This window comes from Eubalaena glacialis, chromosome 8 (genome assembly GCF_028564815.1).
Source record: "Eubalaena glacialis isolate mEubGla1 chromosome 8, mEubGla1.1.hap2.+ XY, whole genome shotgun sequence".
NCBI classification, from domain to species: domain Eukaryota; kingdom Metazoa; phylum Chordata; class Mammalia; order Artiodactyla; family Balaenidae; genus Eubalaena; species Eubalaena glacialis.
Genome location: NC_083723.1, coordinates 54,266,698 through 54,278,767, shown reverse-complemented (window position 1 = coordinate 54,278,767; position 12,070 = coordinate 54,266,698).

The window sequence follows — 12,070 nt, the reverse complement described above, 5'->3', positions numbered from 1 at the left end:
GCTATGGAATTACTTCAGTGAGGTCAGGATTTTAGGAATACTTGTAGAGATTTTTTTCAAAATGAACTACCATTTACACATACCTTATCAGTTTTGTAAGTCTGACTTTTTAATCCGTATACTTTTTCTTAAATCGGGGTATTCTATAACTGGAAAAGAAGCTAAGTTAGGAACTGAGATTTTTATCTTAAAAAAAATGAAATGAAAAGGTACTTTAGCAGATTTAAGTCTAGGTTTTAAATTTTAAATCACTCCTTAAAGCTCTTATAAATTAATTATTAAATAATAATATGTTTAGAAAAAAAAAATATGTTTAGGTTTATAGTTCCCAACTTGATATTTAAGTAAGGGCTGTTAAGTAATGAATGCTGCATTATTCAGGGCACCAAATCAGCACATTTAGCTGGTTCAGCATTATCTTCTTATAGTGCCTTAGATATTGTAGATATTAAATAAATACTAGGTGACTCAGCTCAGAAGGACGTCTCTCATAGCAGGTACGCTTTATTGATACAAAAATGAAGCTTATATTTTACTGAAAAGATGAGCTGGTGGGCTGCAAATTGTTTTTGCTTCAACAGTCGCATATTGCCATCCCTTTGTCACGGGTATTATCCATCACTGGTGACCCACTGTATGGTTAGCTTTTATTCTAGACTAGCCTAAGTCCATAAAAATGTTTTCTTTCCACTCAACGCAATTTTAATTTTACTTTAACTAACTTTAATTTTAATTTAATTAATTATAGTCTTTTATCATAGTGATTGAGTTGGTTTAATTTATTTAATTTTGAAATAATTTGGCACTTGAGTGTACCTTGCCAAATCCCTTTTAGATCCTTGTGGGCCTAATTTCCCACAAGGCTTCTATCTATATTACTAGGCATTCACTAGTCTTGAGGACCTCCTGGTCTCAGGAAAACACTGACTTCTGCCGTCATGATTCATAGCCTAATACTCATTTAGGCTGACCTCAATCCAAACTTGCCCAAGCACGCTTGCCCTCTGCTTCTACTTGACCTTTGGGCTTGGATATGTTACAGGAGACAAAAATGAAGCACCGGTTGCGGGGGGGGGGGGTGGTGTGGGCAGGGGAAGGTGGGCAGTGGGGCGGGTACAGGAGAACCTCTAAATACCTGGCCTAGAAAGTCCTAAATATAGTGAAGGCAGTGGACCAGGGAGGTCAGGATCCATCAGAGTCATCCTTTAAATGTTAGTATGTTATAGTAGCTCTCAGTCATCCCCACATCTTGTCCTTTGCACAACCCTTCCTTCCTGGGAGGGAGGGCTGTTCACTGAGTCTTAAAATAATTGAAACACCAATGAGGGTACCAGTGGAACTGAACCAATGTAGCAAGGATAAGGCACAGATATTAACAAAAAGAAATAAACCACTATGTCACACCTCTTTTATAACTAACCCAACCAACCTACCTTATATCTTATCATTCCTTAAAACAAGCTGTGGTGTGTTTTTATGTTAAGTCAACTTAGGTCATAGCTAACAACCTGGTTTTTAGCCTACTCAATGTGTCAGTTTCATCGTATGTATAGCGTGCTTTGCATATGACCTATTATATGAAAATGTTTCCTGTTAGTGTCCACCTGTGTATTCATTGTTCTAATTTGAGCTCTTATTCCCAGAGGGCTACTGAAGTAGAATCATAGGTTGACTGGAAGGTTCACTCATAAGAACTCGTGAAGGGAAGAAACTGGGAAAATTGGAAGTAATAAAACAGAAATTAAAAAGCTCATTTAAAAGCCATAATTATAAAAAGAAATGCATGGATCATCAAATGTCTACATAGTACCTCAAGTAACACAGCTTGCCACCTTTTAGCAAAACCACACTGATAAAGCCTGTATTACTTTTCTATTGCTGCTATAACAAATTACCACAAACTTAGTGGATTAAAACAACACACATTTATTATCCTATAGTTCTAAAGGACAAAAGTCTAAAATCAGTCTCTGAGGGCTCTAGAGAAAAATCTATTCCTTGTTCTTTTCCCATGTTCCTCAGCAAGCATCCTGAGGATATCTGATTCCTTCATCATACCTCCATCTCTCTCTGCTTTTGTCCTTCCTCTCTTACTCTTATAAGGACCCTTGCGATTACATTGGGGCCACGTAGGGAATCCAGGATAATTTTCCCATCTCAAGATTCTTAATCACATCTGCAAAGACCCTTTTGACATGTGGACATCTTTGGGAGGCCCAGCCTACTACAAAGCATTCAAACTTCTATTCCATTGAAAAGAAAAGAATTTTTCTTAGATTTCCACTGAATAAAAGCTCAAAAAGAACCCTGAAAACATCCAATCGAACATCACCGTTATATGTTGATGAGAGAGCAAAAATTCACAAATCTTGCCTCCAAGGCCTGTGCTATTTCCATTGCAACATGCTACCCATCCTCATTGCTAGGCAAAGATTTGGAATGCATTTGTCTTTCTCCCTTCACTTTTGCTACTGGATTCTGCTGTTGCTGGTATTCGCTTTTATCCTGAGACTAGATTTATTAAATAGAAGTTTATACTAAGTTCTACTTTCTTAACCTTTTTCTCTTTCCACTAAAATGCTTTATGCATTAGCAAGGAAAAATAGCATCCTTAATACTGTAAATATATGAGCTTTCACACACTTCTGACTCAGTATACTTTTGAATTTTCCTAAAACCATTTTAAACTACTGCTTCTAATCAGAGCTAATTTTTTTGTGTGAAATTTTTCACAAAGGCATGGGATAAGCACTTTATGTACATTGTCTCTTTAGTCCGTATATCAACCCTATAATGACAAATATTAACATTATCTTTCTTTAAAGAGAAGAAAACTGAAGCTTAAGGGAATTAAGTAATTTGTTGAGGCCTGGGCTTTGGGATTCACAGCGTTATCTAACTCCAGAGCCCACAGTCTCCATCATAGCACCAAGTACTTCTGTCCACAAGTTATTCAGGAAGATGGCTAGCCAAACTGAGAGTACAGTCATTGCTCACAGGAGTATATCAATGTGAGAATCAAAGTAAAGTTTTGGCAGCAGTTACGTGGTCTAATAAAATTAACAAGCCACACCCTAAAAATATTCTCTACAACCACACTGCTGAAACAAGATTGAATTCAGCCCAAGTTACAAGATATGTTTTTCCTTTTGTGCTTACTTACATGTATAAGTATTGTGGATTTGGACACTTTTTACCCAGGTAAAATTGTAGAAATATGAGAATTCCAAGCTAAAAAATTTTTGAAAGAGTCACACTTCTTAGACAAAAGCATAGTATCTGTGATTATAATGTCTATGGAAATATGTTGAAAAGCATCACCAATGTAATTGTGTTTGTTAGGCATGTTTTCTTAATAATTTATACTTAATTATCAAGGTCCAATTTAATCCTACTAAAATGTTTTACTTTTTTTTTTTTTTTTAATTAATTAATTAATTTATTTATTTATTTATTTATTTATTGGCTGTGTTGGGTCTTTGTTTCTGTGCGAGGGCTTTCTCTAGTTGCGGCAAGCGGGGGCCACTCTTCATCGCAGTGCGCGGGCCTCTCACTGTCGCGGCCTCTCTTGTTGCAGAGCACAGGCTCCAGACGCGCAGGCTCAGTAGTTGTGGCTCACGGGCCCAGTTGCTCCGCGGCATGTGGGATCTTCCCAGACCAGGGCTCGAACCCGTGTCCCCTGCATTGGCAGGCAGATTCTCAACCACTGCGCCACCAGGGAAGCCCTGTTTTACTTTTTAAACTGCTTGAGGATCTGTTTATTGAGATTTCAGAAAAGCAAAAGTTAGACAATTAGGTGTGAAATTCTATAAATGAATGCAATCACTGCTGCATTATTAAACTGAGGGAAAGAATGGTCTTGTAAACTGATCTGTGTTTTTGTAGATGTAGTAAATGATGGAATGCTATTCTTTATAAGCCAAGTAAAATTTGCTATTGAATGGAGGTATTTTATTTGATCATCAACTTTACTACAATCCAGTAATGTAATACATGGCTAAAATATTTTCTCCCCAGTTGAAAGTCAAGAAGAGATTCTAGAAAAAGAGTCGAAGTTGTTAAATTACCAGAACATTCTGGACAATTGTAAAGCAAAAAAGAAAGAGAGAGAGCAAGAGAAAGAATGAACTAGAGAAAGAAGAAAAACCTATTTGAAAATACTCAAACAATAAAGAATGAAATACACTCAAGCAATCAGCTTAGGATTGGAAGGAAAAAATATTCTACCATCAAATCCTCAGAAAACCTAAAAAAGGTGTACAAATTTAAATGTAAAATTCTTACTTCCGTGGCCCCAGGTAAAGCAGAATTACACCTTTGCCTACATTAGTTTCATAAATTCCTTTAGTCCCCAGTTTCCTAGAGCTAAATCCCTTGAGAGAGATAGGCTAAGAGCAACATATAAGCCAAAAAGGAAAAGCCTGGCTCACAGGATGGTATGTACAGGACACCAAAGGAAAGCAGGAGCAAGAGGGGGTCACCAAATAAGAGCAAGGTCAACAGGGCTCCCAAGGATGGAGAAAGGGAAAAAAAAAAAAAACCTCCAAAGTAACAAAGAGAATGCTTTCTGTTATAAAATGAAATGTTCCTGTGATTAGTAGCAGCAATAATAAGATCAATAATATAAAATAAGCTAGATTTATAAGTTCTAGTTTTTATATCCAATATATAGTTTTTATATAGAACTTATAAAATTAAGTTCACACTGAGCACTCATCAGGCACTACGATTGAGCCTTATAGGCATTAACTTACTGACAGTAAGATTCATTCTTTTATTCAAATTTTACCAAATGGGGAAACTGAGGCACAGAATAATTAAGGAATCTTCCCAAGGTCAAACACTAAGGAAGTGACAGAATGAGGATTCAGCTCAGAAAATCTGACTCTATAACCCACACTCAACTAACCCATTAGCCCTCTAAGATGGAACTGGAAATGGTAAAGTAGTACTTTTGAATTATTTACATAGAAAACAACTTGCACTGTGCCTCCTCCTTACACTGCAAAAATACAAAGGTGCACAGTTCCTCTTTGGTTAACATTCTGATGTGAAGCTGGATTTTTTTTTTCTGCCCACCCGCACTCTGAAAAAAATTCTCGTACACAGCCCAATTACAATTTGGAAGGGTTAGAAATATAGCTGCTCTGGCAATAGCACATTTTCCCCACAAATGTTCCATTTTCTCTACGTTCAGACACACACACTCACAAGTGTAGAGGAAGATTAGACCCTGAGATCTACATAGATTGTTTCTCTCACTGTTGAATCACCCCTGCTATCTTATTTTCAGGGTGTTTATCATAACTCTTTTGTTCCATTTGCAGCCCACTTGCTGATGCATCATTCCTCTCTTTGCCTAAGATAAAAAAGATCTTGATAGCTATGTTATGCAAAAACTAAGACAGATTTACAAATGTTGCAACTAAAAAAAAAAGGTAGTAACATATGCATTGGGTAATGTATTGGCTAAGGTGGAGCCATCAAAAGTGGTTCAGGTTTGCTCAACTATACTGAGTCTCCTGTTCATAAGAACGACCTTCCAAATACTGTACAATAAATACTGCTTCAGTAATAAAATTATTTTAAAATGGGATATTTAATGACGGACTATAAAATTCCATCTATTTCCATATTGATGGAAGGCCTATGACATTAACCTAGACAAAACATTCGGAACCCAGCATACACAGAATAAGCAAGAGAAGTACAAAACATCACAAAATTTTAATCTTTAACTTCTGAAATGTGAAGGACAACACTCCCGTGGTTCGTCGCTGATGTTGTATTTCAAGTTGCTCCTTAAGTGAATATTGGAATCTTCACAGAAACTCCAGTCTCGTCAGAAAAGAGTTAACCTTTCTCCTTTCTCCACATTCATTTTTACCAAGGTAGATTACAAAGCCAAAGATAAAAGACACTTTCTTTGATTTACTCAGGTAAAATTCTTCTAAAATGTGTAACATTTTAGTAGAGCATACAAACTAAGGACTCAACAGTACACCTCTAGCTCTAAATCTTAAGTCTATTTATAGGTGTCAGAGAGGTGTTGATTTGAGATTAGCATATTCTTAAATTAAGATCTATAGCCTGCATCAAATTCTCAAAGGGGTTTATTAACAACAACAACAAAATTGAGAACCATTGTTCTAGACCAGAATTAAAAAACAAAAACCAAAACACTATCTCCAAAACCAGCCACTTTAAATATAGGATTCATAAATAAAAGTTGTAAACCTGAGCATGGATAGAATAATTAATGAAGTCCAATAAGTGTTAACTTATTTTCTTTGCTGTAGTATAGTTTTAAAAACGCATAGGCTCTTGTAACCTTTTTTGGGGTTTTTTTTGGTGTATTCAGAATTTCCTATATATAGTTAAAAGAAGAAAGAGCAGTTACTTTTACAAAAGTCTATTTAGCAACATCAGTGAGCTCTATTAGTTTGTTATACACAATAGAGTATTTAAATTTACTTAATAATCAAGTAACGTTATTTGGAGGACAAACTAAATTAACCTCTGTCCCCTTGTAACAATTTTAGATCAAAATAGATTGGGCTTAATTCCGAGTCAATACATAGACACTCACAGACCAAGGTTTAAGTTATTTTAACACACTTTGAGCGTTTTAAAATTATAATGCTATAATGCCTACATATTATTAAATTTTTAAATAGTTAATTTTAGAGTCATAAGGTCAGAATGATGGGGTGATTTTTATTTTTTCCAAATGATCATTTTTTTCCTTAAAGAAAGAACACACGAAATATTTTACTTCTGTTTTACAATTATAAGTAAGTTCTCAAATTATGACTGTGATTCATGGTCATGCTTAAGGCTTATTTTTAACCCAAAGTACTGAACACAAAGTAGGCTGTTGACTTGTTTTTAAAAAATTTTGAACAACAGCAAATGTATCATTTAAAATATCACTATGAGATACAGTTAACTCTACTACAAGCTGAGGCTATATTAGAGATATGATATATGTCCAATCTACTTACCCTCTTCTTCCTTCTCTTCCAACAATTCAAGAGTGAGAGCCTCTTTAGTGGCTGTATTTAAGCATTCCTTTCAAGGGCTAATGAATATGTCACGCAGGTATTACTTCAAGCTTGTTAAAGAATAACTTAATTATGTAGAATTATGTAAAAACTTTTTAAAAAACTTAGAATTAATTAGTGATTAAGTAGACCTAACTTTACTCTTGGACGTTATTTCTCCAACGGTCATAAAATATCAACATTTTAAAACAGATCTTTTCGTCCCGCTAAGACAGCTGATTCAAATCAGACTCATTATGTATGGTGGCCATGAATGAATTAACTCTCTTTAAAGGTCAATTCTGTGGCTTCATGCAGCCAGAGGCCAAAACATCTGGCTAATTCAGTTAAAAAAGTAAACTATAAAAATCTTAAGTCATTTTTGGGGGGTATCCTATAGACTCATTGATTGAATCTTTTTTTTTTTTTAACTTTTCAACCAGTTACAGCTAACATGTTCAAGTGAATCTATATTTAGTACCATGTGACAGTGGTGTCCACTCTCAGTTGGGAAATACAACAGATTGTTTCCCAAAATTCCTTTGTAAAATGATAGCACATATTATGTTCCATTTTGCCCACTTACTGTAATTAATCTGGTACTAACAAATGGAAACCGATCTGCAGGTTTCAGTTTACTGGAACTGTATGGTGCAAAGCCTTAAAAGGAGTTTCTGCTTCCAGAGCCAGCACTCTCTTTCCCCGCAATGTTCTCCATTGGCCCAGATCATCTGCTTGATTTTGCAACCAAGTGGACCCTCATTCAAAAGGTCATAACCATGGAAGGACAATTCACAAAAGAGGGAATAAAAATAGCAAATAAAGATGTGGAAGAAAAGGTTAGGAATCTAAAATATACAACTTAAAGCAATAATGAGATTCATTTCTTCCTTATTAAGTGAACAAAGAATTCAGGGCACTTAAGGCTGGTTCTTTCAACTGCTGTTTCCTGAAGTATAAACTGCTAAAGGGACAGTAATCTGGTCATCCCTATCTAGAGCCTTTAAAATGTTCTTATCCCTCAAGAATTCCCTCCTCTTTTAGTATCCTAAGGAAATAATCAGAAATTAGAACAAAAAGTCATGCAAAAGGATGTTCAATCATTTGGAAACAGCTATATGCCCAGTATTGGGGAAGTAGTAAAATTTTGATATATGAGGTCCATAACCATTTAAAATTGTGTTTGCAGATAATTTTTAATAGTGGGGGGAATTTATTTTAATATTAATGGAATAAAAGTAGGTTATACTCTTGTACCTACGTGTAAGAAAAAAGTCACTTGGAAAAAAGATAATAAGACGTAATTGTTGTATCTCAGAAGTGGCTTTAAGGTAATCTGTTTTCTCTGCTTCTTCACAATTCCTTGTACTTTCTAGGATATCTTCAGTGAGCATCTAATAGTCTCCAAAAAAATGAAGTTTAAAACTTCTGTTGAAATGGAAAGTCTTTGGATGAGGATGGAGGTATTATGAGTTGACAAATTTGCATTTGTATGTGAAGGCCTCCCTTAAAATTCACAGAGGTAATTACATTTTAAAAAATATTTATTAATCCAAATGAATGTCTGATTAGTTTTATAAAACAAAGTAAAGTGGGGAAAAAAAGTAGGGCAGTTTGTGGAAACTTGTTTACAATTTAATTTTCAGGGCGTGCTACCATCAAGGCAGCCTCCAAAATAAATTTTCCTACACTTCCCACTTACCCGTTTCTTCTGGACCCTTACAGTAAGAGGTGTATTGCCTGGTAAAAGCAGCTACCTTTAAAGCCTGGGTTTTTGATAAATTCCCTGTTTATGGATAAAAGACTGCCTGTATTGTTCCTAATGATTTATCTGATTGGCATACAAGGCCTGTTAATATTGTTTTTACTTAGCTGTGTGAAAGCAAGATGGATAAACCTCAGATGCCAGGTTCATTCTCCCCCTCACTTCTTATTAGCCTGTACTGTGTCTAAGCTACACAGAATTTTACTCATTATTTCTGGGGATAATCACAAACAATAATTATCAAAAGGTAGGAAATTGTTAGAAAAATTAAATTAATAGTATAAATGAATCACAAGAAAGAAAACTGTTACATTAGGATAATGGATTGCTTCTTAAGAAAACGTCATGAATAAATAAGTGGCTATTACCTTTATGTCCTATATAGCACTACTTGCACAGAAGGAAAAACAAACTCTCCTGGTATAGAGAACTTTAACTTCTGGTTATTTAGTTGTAATCGATGGAATACCTGGCAACAGAATTTCATATGCAGTACTGCTACTATAACTTTTACATGACTTCTGGAAATATAGGAATCCACATTTATGCAGTTTAAGTAAGAGCAATTAAACCGGGGGTAGTGTAAAGTATCTAGGGAATAGAATACGCAAGAGCAAAACTTCAGTATAGGGTCTTAACTGCATGAAACTAATGAATAGAAATTAGGGTGATTTTTTAGATACCTCCTTTTTTATAGCATTAATATGAGAAAGAAGAGTGCACACATCAGTATAATATTACTTTCTTGAAAGCTAGATAAATGTAGTTTCTTAGTATGGCAGGGTAGTACTAGCATTCTAAAAGTGTAAAGCCCAGATTGAAGCCAAACAAGCTGAAAAATAAGAAACAGAAAAGAGTGATAGGAAAATCAATTTTATATTTTCACCCTACAGGTAACAAGTAACTTTGAACTTCATTATGTCTTGCATTTCCCTTTTAAATAGTACAGCGTGCTATCCTTAGCATGTTCATGAACAGGCATGAGTTACTTTGTTTGTATATTGCCTTTTATTTTTAGATTTGTCCTTATAGATACATGAATTTCATTCAAAAAATGAAAAAAAAAGAAAAATCAGGACGTCCAGTTAAATCTGAATTTAAAGAAATATCATCAAATCACATTTAGTATAATTACATCCCAAATATTGCATGGGGCATACTCATGCTAAAAAAAATTATTTGTTGTTTATCTAAAATTCAAATGTAACTGTGTATCCTGTGTTTTATCCAACAACTCTATTTAGAGTGAAAATACATTTTAAATAAAGAATACTTTACTTTTTTCTGAAACTCCTTATAATCTCACTTAAACGAGACAAACACACATGCAAGTGTATTGCTCCATGGAGTGTAGAGACACATTTATTTGTGCTTAAAAAAAAAAAAAAAAAAAGACTCAACCATTAAGTTTTAAATCTTTCTCTATTCTGACAAACTCAGTTCCTTAGTAAAAATGATCCTAAAATTTAACTTGAAAAATATGGAGGAAATAAATAGAATCATTAGATTATTTGTATTTTGTAGTACAATAATAATGAGTAAATAAGTCATTTTAAATTGTAGAACAAAAAATAGGTCTAGGCTACAAGTAGAACATTGCTAAGAATAAATTTTTGATAATTTTAAGTGAAACTGTCAACCATTCAAAATTTAATCTGATGCTTCCATACATAAAATAAAAAATGAAAACTGAACTAGATATGTTTTCTTAGATTTTAATTAACTATGAAAGAAATAAAAAACTTTTTATTCTAAGACACTATATTTTAAAAACCTTCCTGAGGAATAGCTTTCTACATAACTTGCTAATGTAGTACATAGCCTCTGCATAGGCAAGTTGGCTATAAGAAGTTGAGCAAAAAGAAGTCAGCATCTTCCTAAGCTGCAGTCTACCACTGACTGATGTGCAGTGTAACATTTGTTGCCTTTAATTCTTTATTTTAAAAAATTATATACCAGTATTGATTTCCTAGGTTTGACAAATATACCATCATAATGTAAGATGTTAATAATAGAGAAAACTACTAGAGCTCACTATACTATTTTTACAACTTTTCTGTAAATCTAAAATTATTCCAAAATGAAAAGTTTACTTTAAAAAAATGAAGTAAAAAATGCTACTTCTTTTGGAGTATAAAGTAATAAGTCATTCTAAACCACTTCACAGACATAAATGCCATTCCTCTACAACAGGGATCACTATTATACCCCTCTTTTGAAACTAAAATTTTCTCTGCAAAACAACAGGTGAATTTTAAGAATGGAACACTTCACTGATTCTGATTTTCCTGGGTATACGTATTAAAACATTCAAATGAACATGTCACTAAGCAAAGTATGTTCACATTTAATCATTACACCATATACTAAATAAATTATATCATATGCTTTCTACAAAGTATATGCAACTGAAGAATATATAATGTTCTGTTGCCAAAATATTTACAAGGCTGTTTTACTGCTTTCTATTCATTACTATTACAACATTCAATTGTGATAATAAACTAAAATATGTCACTATTGAGGGCATAGGAAATGTATGTGTACAGTCCTCTACTTAACCACTACAGTTTTAAACCAAATATTTACTGGGAGAAAGAGCAAAACTTAGTTCGCCTCATAGTACAAAGGCTACTGCATTGTCACCTACAAGAACCTTATTTTCTTAAAGTTTGGGAGAAATAGAATTTAATGTTATAAAAATGATTATTTTCTCTTAAATTGAGACTTCATATATCTATAGTCAAATTCTGTTAGAGTATGTATAACTTGATAATATTCATTCACTAAATCAATGTAAATAACTTAAATTCATTTCTACCTACTAGGTTCCCCCTCCCTTACAAAGGCCATTGTTTGTTTAATTGAAAGGGGAAAGTGCTTATAAAAACAACAAAACAAAAAAATAAACAAAAAAATAAGGGACAGGTATGTGAGAGAGAAACCAAGCATTGAAGAATGAGCACAAAACTTCCTGAAATGATGGGAAACCTGATGATAGGGTACCTGAATAATTAGGGACATTAAATTGGGTGCAAAATTGGGCAGTACAAATCCCTTATTTTCAGTTGAACTAGACAATCACCTGAACTCTGGGGGAGGCGGAGGGCACGACATCTACTTTCTTTCTTCTATTTCAGTGCTTAAAATGGAGTGGCTAAACAACTTAAAGCTGGAAGGATCGGTCGCCTCAAAGATGTAAAGATAACCCTAGATAAAGTATTTAGGTTTTTTTCCAACATTCGCATGGAGTACAGGGTGA